Here is a 7,722-nt window from a genome sequence, read left to right on the forward strand (position 1 = left end):
GCTTATGTTATTTTTTTTGACAGCTCATTATGAAAATTTTCAAACACAGATCAAAGTTGAAAGTATTGTGCAGTGACCACCCATATACCACCACCTAGAGTCTACATTTAACATTTTTTCTACTTGCTTTATCCCACATCTATCCATCTATTCATCCCTCTGTCCATTATCAATCGATCTTATTTTCTGACACATTTTGGAGTAAGAGGCAGATGTTAGTACACTCCGTCTCTAAACACTTTGGTGTGTATATCATTAACTAGAGTTCAATATTTGCTTGAGTTTTTTTTTTTTTAGATAAAGTTTGCAAACAGAGAAGTTAACACATCTCATGCATACATATGCTGAATTTGGACAAATGCATACACACCTGGGCAAGCGAAACCTCTACTGAGATACAAAACATCATCACCACCCCAGAAAGTTCCCTCATGCCCTTTCCCAGTCGGTTCCCACCCCCACCCCAGAGGCAACCGCTGATCCGATGTTTTTCACCATAGATGACTTTGACTTTTCCAGAATTTCACATAAATAGAATCCTAGAGCGTGTACTCTCCGTGTCTGGCTTGTTTAGCTCAGCATAATGTTTTTGCAATTCGTCAATGCAATAGCGTGTTATTGGTAATCCTCTTCCCTTTCTTGCTACTCGTATTCCATTAATGACTATAACAGATTGTTTATCCATCCTCCTGCTGACTGCAATGATTATTTTAATAAAGGAAATTATCCTTTAATGAATTTCTAGTTACGTTGTTAAGAATCCACTCATCATCTGAAGCAGACTGGGTCTGAGTCATGGCCGTGAAGAGCCTTGTCTGTGAAATCAGAAGGCTCTGGTTTCCAAGTTCAGCTTCAGCTGTTCTAACTGGGAGCCCTGAGGTCAGTTACCGAGCCACACTGTGCCCTACTTCTCACATCTGAACACTGGAAATAGAAATATCTAAAGGAAGTGAGATGCTTACTAGGATTAGAGCCGTGTGTTCACTCCTGTGCTCACTCATGTACAGCAGTAGTTAACAAGTGCCTGCTATTGTGACTTCGCTAAATGCGGGGAAAACAACAGGAAACAAAAACAGGCCCAGACCTCATAGTGCTTTCAGTCTGGTGGGTAACACAGACACCAAACAACTAACTGCATAATTAATTGTTTAACTGCATTGTTATCAGTGCTGCAAGGGGAGCTGTGACAGTTGCTGAGGGCACGTGACAGGGTCGCTCAAGGCGCTGAGAGTGGTGTAGGAGCCAGAGAGAGGCGGGCAGAGGGGAGCCTTCCAGGCGGGAACTGCCCACTGGAGAAGCCGAGGAAGGCTGTGTGCAGGAGGTGCTGCGCGTGGCAGGAGTTGGGAAGGAGGCGGACAGGGCATGCATAGAGGCGACAGGCTGGGCTTCCTGGACCGTGTTCCAAATGCAGGGCTTTACCCTCAGAGCCATCGGCAGCCAGGGCGGCGGGGCTGTCAGCGTCACACAAGACTGTTTACTGTTCCATCCCTCATGCTCAGAACTGCCTGCATCAATTTGAGGAAGGGACAGGGAGGCGGGTCTGCAAGCAGAAGTTTGAGATGTGTCTTATGCAGAGCCCGAGTGCGAGGAAGCTCAGAGCCTGCTGGGGCTGCTCGGGGGCTGAAGTAGCAGAAACGCATCTTCTCGCAGTCCTGGAGATGGGAGTCCAAGATGGAGGTGCCACCAGGGTTGGTCTCTGGAAGGTCTCTCTTTCTGGCTTGTAGACGGCAGCTTTCCACCCTGTCCTCACATGGCCACTGTGACCACTGTGCGTGCACAGAGACGGCAAGATCTCTGACATCTCTTCCTCTTCTTAAAGGGACCCAGTCCCATCAGATTAGGGCCCCACCCTTATGACTCTATTTATGACCTCATTTAACCGTAACTATCTCCTTAAAGGCACTTTCTCCCAAGGCAGTCACATTGGGGGTTAGAGCTTCAATACATGAAGGGGGGTGGGGGGCAATTCAGTCCACAGCAGGGTGGGTGCCGGGAAACCAATCAGGAGGTTAGGGAGGAAATGCCATCGGCCTGGACTAGCTGTTGGCAATGAAGGTGAAGGGACCCTGGACAGAAGAGTCTACCAGAACCAGTGGTGGACCAAATGAGGAGGGAGGGGAAGGAAGGTGTCAAGGGTAACTCCTAGGTTCCTGTGGGTGCAGTGAGCTGAATGGTGGCCCCCAAAAAAGCCCATCCACGTTCCACCCCCTGGAGTCTGTGGATGTGACTTTTTAGAAAAAGGGTCCTGCAGATATAACTGAAGATCTCGAGATGAGATGATCCTGCGTTCCCCAGGTGAGCCCAAGTCCAAGGACAAGTCTCCTTATAAGAGACAGAGGGGAGAAGACAGACACCGAGAAGGCAAGATAAAGGGGCAGAGCCTGGAGTAAAGTGGCCACAAGGGGCCCCCAAAGCTGGAAAAGGCAAGAAATGACACACTCCCTGCTGACACCTCGATTTTGAACTTCTGATCTCCAGAACTGTGAGAGAATAAATGTCTGTGGTGTTAAGCCACCAGTTTGGTGATCATTTGCTAAGGCAGCCGTATGCAAGAAACACAGAGTCACTGAAAAGGGGACAATGCCACTCGTGGAGGGAGGGAAGCCTGAGGGGTGGGCCCTGTGGGATAGAGGAAGAGGACAAGTTTAGGGTCAGAAATGCACAATTTGTGGTGACTGTAAGATGTTGAAAGGGCAGCAGCCGGGCTCACGGTAAATACTCAATAATTGATAGCTATTGTCATTATTATTTACTTTTGGAACGCTCCGATATTAGAAGCGATGGCTCTCTTTAAGCATATCTGATTTTCCTGGAATCCTGGGATGGCAAACAGTTTGAAGCTCTGCCAGGACACAGCAAAGCTCAGCTCCAGGTCAGCAACACCCCTGCTGGGACCACGTTATTTCCTGGTACAAAGTTCTGTTTGTACCTCTTCACCTCAGGCAGATACCAACATCATACCCACCCAGAAAGGCTACATCACAGCCACGCAGGCGGAGCCGAGGGGAGCACGGCCGGCCCACTGTGCCCTCCTCCCGGCAGTTGTTGGAAGCAGAAGCCCGCCACCTTGTGGACACCCACATTTCTCAGCCCGGTCCAAACTCAGAGAGTCAGGATTGGAGAAGGGGGCTGCAAAGACACTCACCTTTTCCTACCTCCGAATACAGCTTCATCTAATCAGCCTCTAAAAGTCAAGGTTTGGGTGGAAAATCCCTCTGGTCTTGAAAATAGCTAAGAGATAAGCAAGCTGGCATCAAAGCAGGCCCTGAAGGACTGCCCCTCCAGCCTGTGTCTATGGATGACCCCTCAAAGCCTCCCTCTCCCAGCTCTGGTTAGGAGCAACTACTCAGTGAAATGCTTCTCCCTCACGGGTGGGAGAGCTTTGGGCCTACCTTGCTCGCTGCTTCCATGAACCCATAGAACCCAATTCTGACTGGCAGGTCAGAGAGCTGGGGTCTTTCTCAACCAGTGTATTTAAAAGCTAGTCTATGCCTCAGTTTCTTCATCCATTCAATGGGGGTAATAATAGTATCTACCTAATTGACCTGTTGTGGACATGAAATGAGTTAATCTAGACAAAGTGCTTAGACTATTGCCTAACCCAGCAGGCCCAATACCTGTTAACTAGTACACACTCCCCGCTCCCATCAAACCCAACTTTCAGCAATATTCTTACAATGCCTCAAGGCATCCCCACTCACTGTTGGATACCATTGGTATCCAGGTATGCCAGGTACTGTGGGAGGGGAATAAAAGTAGGTAAGTTATAGTCCTTTTCTCCTGCCATTTGTGGGACAGTCCAGGAGTGTGGACAACACATGTACACACGTAACAATCAGTGCAAGGTAAAAACTAAGAAGTGCTATAAAAGCAACAAAAGCGAAGTGTAAAAAGAAGCAGGAGAGGAGGACTCTCATCCCCACATGGGGAGATAAACTGCTAACAAGCCCTGATCTTCCAGGGAAACCGCACGGAGCCAGGGAAACAGGGAGGAGGGGTCCCTACATGGGCAGGTGCCAAGGTGAGTCCACCTCCTCCTGCAGCCAGTCCTCAGCCATGAGGCCCAAACTCTTAACTATGTCCCCGCACACAGCCCTGTGGTTCTACCCCATCGAGGTGGCTCATCCGTGCTGCATGGCGTCTTTCCTGGTCTCCTGCAGGGACCTCAGAGCCAAGCCCCCTGCTGCTCTGGGCTCTCCCAACACCAGGGATAAGCCAACCTCCCGAGGCGGCACCTCTCCAGCCTCCTCTGTGTCTACACATGCCCATGCCAGCCCTGGAGAGCTCAGGGCCAGTATCACCGCATTCACCCCTTCATCTTTCAGGCCACGCCCAAAAGTCACCTCCCCAGACAGTTTCTCGAAGCCCCTGATAGAGGTCCGATTCCCCTCGTTGACACATCTCCCCGAGCGGCCCTGGCTTTTCCTTCACAGCTCGAACTGCTGGGACCACCTGACTGTTTGGGTGATTCCTGTGAGGTCTGTAAGCTCTACAGAGCAAGGCCTGTATCTCTTCTGTTCACGGTCACGTAATCAGTTATCAGCTCAGTGCCTGAACGTAGTTAAGGCCTGTATAAATGTTCAGTGAACAGATGAAATAAATGACTCAATGAGTGCTTCACTCATTGAGGGACACAGTGATGAAGGGAAACACATGGAGGGTGCCTTGAACCAGTACACATTCTCCTACTGGAGGTGTAAGGGGACGGCCAGGATTTCGAGGAACATTGTTTGAGCCAGGTGTCTTTCAGTGTTAATCGATATGAGTAAACTTAGGGCTTTCATGATATGGTCTACGTTTCGCTAACAGGAGAAACCTGAGTCCTTCACGGAGACCAGATGGGTTTGGCAGAAGCAAATCAATCCCTGCCCTGGTGAGGTGCGTGTCTGAGTTCAGAGACCTTAGGAGCAGCCGGTACAGCCCAGGCAGAGTCCCTCTGCTGTCCTATTCCAAACCCCTCCCCACCCCAGCTCCTCCCCAACACAGAACCAGCAGACTATGCGAGGGGAAACCTTGCTGAGCCGGGTGGTGGACAGAGGGAGGTGGACGGGCAACATCGAGCACGGGGCATGACTCTTATTCCAGCATCCCTGTCTCCAAACACATCATCTGGTGGCCATCACCAACACCCACGCTCAAGCAAGCACCTCTAGTTCCAAGTTCTCAGAGGACAGACGTCCGCATGCCACCCAGGCACTGTCGGGTTCTGGTGGAGAAGCGAGTCCCCCTTGCCTGGCGCCAGTGGCTCTGACTGCTCTCATGACGCTGCCACTGACCTGGCAGCCCGGGAGCAGCCTGGCAGGATGAAGCTCCCGCGTGCCGCCCTTTCGGCAGGGGGAGGCCAGCGTTGACAGGCCCCCGGTCCCTTCCAAACCTCCTCATCCCCGCAGCGTGTGACACCGCAGTTAAAAAGGGAAATGGAGTGAGCTCCCAAGCAGAGTTCTCTGGGATACTGGACTCACTTAAACTTATTTCTCACGACTTTTCAGGCTGAGCCTATGTTTGCAAAATCCGGACAAACATGCAGCGGGAGGTTTAGAGGATTTCAAGCAACGGCCTAACTACTGAATCGTGATTTTACAAGTCATCATTCTATGTCGTGAGTGACAAAAGGCTGACTCACACAGGCTTGTGTGTGAGGAAGGGGCTGAGATGGCTCACAAAGCTGCTGAAGGGTGGTGAGGCCGTGCCCAGCGGTCGGCGGGGCTGGACCCAGAGCCTCGCTCACGCCATGTTACCAGGTTCCTGCCTTCCTTCCCTCTGAGCTCTGCTTCCTCTACCTGAGCTCACCCTCCGAAAAGCCTTCTCCTGGCAGCTCCAGCTTACATGCTACCAGTCCAACACCCTCAGCAAAAAGAAAGCTTCTCTTTAATGGTCCAGCTAGGGTTACCAGATTTAGCAAATCTTTAGGACACACTTATACTAAAAAATTATTCCTTGTTGATCTGAAGTTCAAATGTAACTAGGCTTCCTGTATTTTATCTGGCAACCCTCCCTCCAGCACAGGACTGAATCTGGGCAACCTGCATCACATATCATCCCAGACCCAATCGCTATGGTCAGGAGGATGGGCTACGCCAACCGGCAGGCCACGGTCACCTGCCCATCTCTGGAAAGGCACCAGCACGCCAGCCCTCCTGGTATACATGCCCTGACAGTGGGAGCTGGGTCCTTCCCCAGTAACTGGGATGCTGATCCTATAAGAAGGGGAATGAACCCTGCGCCAGCAAAAACAACACATGTCCACACAGTGACCATGAATGCCCCAGACAACACTGAAAAATATAAACTGCAGGGGAGTTGCACAGCACACAAGTTTACAAAGCATTTTCATACCACTCTCTCCTTGCCACCCACACCTCCGTTTGGTTGGCAATGATCACTTCCTGTATTACTTTGCTAGGACTGCCATAACAAAGTACCACAGACTGGGGGACTGAAGCAACAAACACCTATTTTCGGACCATAATTCTGGAGGATGGGAGGGCAAGATCAGAGCGTCAGCAGGGTTGGTGTCTCCTGAGGCCTCTCTCCTTGGCTTGCAGACGGTGGTCTTCTCGCTGTGTCCTCACGTGGTCTTTCCTCTGTGTACGTCTGTGTGTAAATCTCTTCTTGGACACCAGTCATATTGGATAAGGGCCCACCCATATGACCCCATTTTAACTTAATTATCTCTTTAAAGACCCCATTTCCAAACTATCCCGGAGAGCGTACAGCAAGTCCCTTTCATGGTCCCTGCACCAAGCACGGGGCCAGGCATCCGGCAGACAACGTTCTTGAAATAAGCATTATTTGAAAGGAATGAAACAGAGAAAGAAAAAAAAAAAAATTCCTAAAGAGTTTTAGGAGATTTAGCGAAAAGGAGTGGAGCACAGGAGAACAGGCTCATGATTTGAAATGATAAAGACTCTTTAGAACAGCAAAAATGATGAGGCCTATGGATGTGTAAATGAGCCCCGGGAAGAAGTAATCAGAAGGGTAAATTACAAAACAGAAAAAGACCATAAAACAAGTGAGGAGAGAAAAGTGAATATTTCAAGTGTCTTTGGTTCATAAGAAATTCATGAGCAACGCGTGTGGAGAATTTGTTGGTTTTGGTGGTGGGAAAGAATTGTAAATATGTATAATATGTAAATACCTCTGATAATAAAAGCCCATGAAGATAAACTAGGCTGTCTTAAGAAAAGCTGTGAGCTGTATGAGATGCTAATGTAACTGTCGTCACTCTAAGAGATTACCATAATGCTTACAGGGCTTTGAAAGTTTCTGAGCTTTGGAAAGAAATGCATAAACACTTACCAGAAAGCGCGTACGCATACACACGCATACACACACACACACACACACACACACACACGCCTCTATTTTTCTCTTTCCTTCTTTCCTCCCTCCTTCCCTCCCCTTTAATTTCCTCTAATTTTTTTTAAATGTGAAGAAGGCAGCTTTAGTGAAAACTGGCATTGGAGTTGCACCTTTTTGGGTTCAAATGCGACTTCCTGCCCCCAAGGACGAGCTGTGCGACGCTGAACCAGCCTCCCCGGCGCTCTGTCACTCACTCTCCGAGTCTGAGAAATGGGCAGATACCTACGCCTCTCCACGTTTGACGAGGAGCGAATGCGGGCACACAGGAAGGCCCGACCGGCGCCCCTCCCACCCGGGCGCGCGCCGGCCAGTGGCCCCGGGACCGGACGACCGAGGGCCTTCCGGGGATCGGGCCGGGCG

Source organism: Grampus griseus (assembly GCF_964374135.1).
Source record: "Grampus griseus genome assembly, chromosome: 20".
NCBI classification, from domain to species: Eukaryota; Metazoa; Chordata; class Mammalia; order Artiodactyla; family Delphinidae; genus Grampus; species Grampus griseus.